This window comes from Lipotes vexillifer, unplaced genomic scaffold, assembly GCF_000442215.2.
Source record: "Lipotes vexillifer unplaced genomic scaffold, Lipotes_vexillifer_v1.1 scaffold626, whole genome shotgun sequence".
NCBI classification, from domain to species: domain Eukaryota; kingdom Metazoa; phylum Chordata; class Mammalia; order Artiodactyla; family Lipotidae; genus Lipotes; species Lipotes vexillifer.
The window spans coordinates 1,062,768-1,063,613 of NW_006786303.1; positions in this window are offsets into that span (position 1 = coordinate 1,062,768).

Consider the following 846-nt stretch of genomic DNA (forward strand, 5'->3'; position numbering starts at 1 on the left):
TCCCTACTGGCTCTTAAGAGAGTGGAATGTTTTCACATCTCACTATCTCCAACTGGGCCACCCGCCTACCACCCAGCCATGTGAGGACCAGCTCTGGGGCCCAGGATAATGCCATGTGCTGATTGGCTTAGGTCTCGATTCCTCAACCAATCACGGTGCCCAAGACAATAGGCTGACACTTGGACCAATTAGGCTGAGCACTGAAGCAGGGATGCTTGGGACAGGCCTGGGGAAGGGGATGGGGGGCAGAGGCTGGTGAGCAATGGGCAGATGGACCCCAGGTCTAAAAGGGGAGGAAATTAATCAAAAAGGAGGCAAGCCCCCCAAAATCGAACTCTCCAGCTCAGGTTTGTCCTTTACCTCAGAGGCTGGGCAATTAAGCTGGCTTGTGTGTCCTGCCATGGATCCTTCCGGTATTGTGTGTCCTGATGAGCTGGAGGCCAAAGCCAGAGAGAGAGAGAGACAGGGTCAGAGAGACAGACAATGGCTTTGGGTGCCTCTTTCACAAAGCCCTGGAGCAGGACCTGGGGCCCCCCTGCTAATATCTCCCAGCTTTGAGGGGCATTTACAATAGAGCCATTCTGGAAGGATTTCCTGTTAAGTGGGGCCCCACTATCAGGAGGTCGATGGCCTGGAACCCCTGCTGCCTGTCAGACTTCTGTTCTCAGTGATGATTTTGATGAGTCCAGTTTAAAGGTGCATTTAAACAACAATACAGCAGCTGGAAAGGTGAGAGAAGCAGGTACAGCATCAGCCTCCAGCCCACCCTGGGCTCCCAGGCTCCCTTTGCTCCTCACTGGGATTAGGCACGGGTGCTATTCATGGTGCCAGGGCCAACGTCACGAC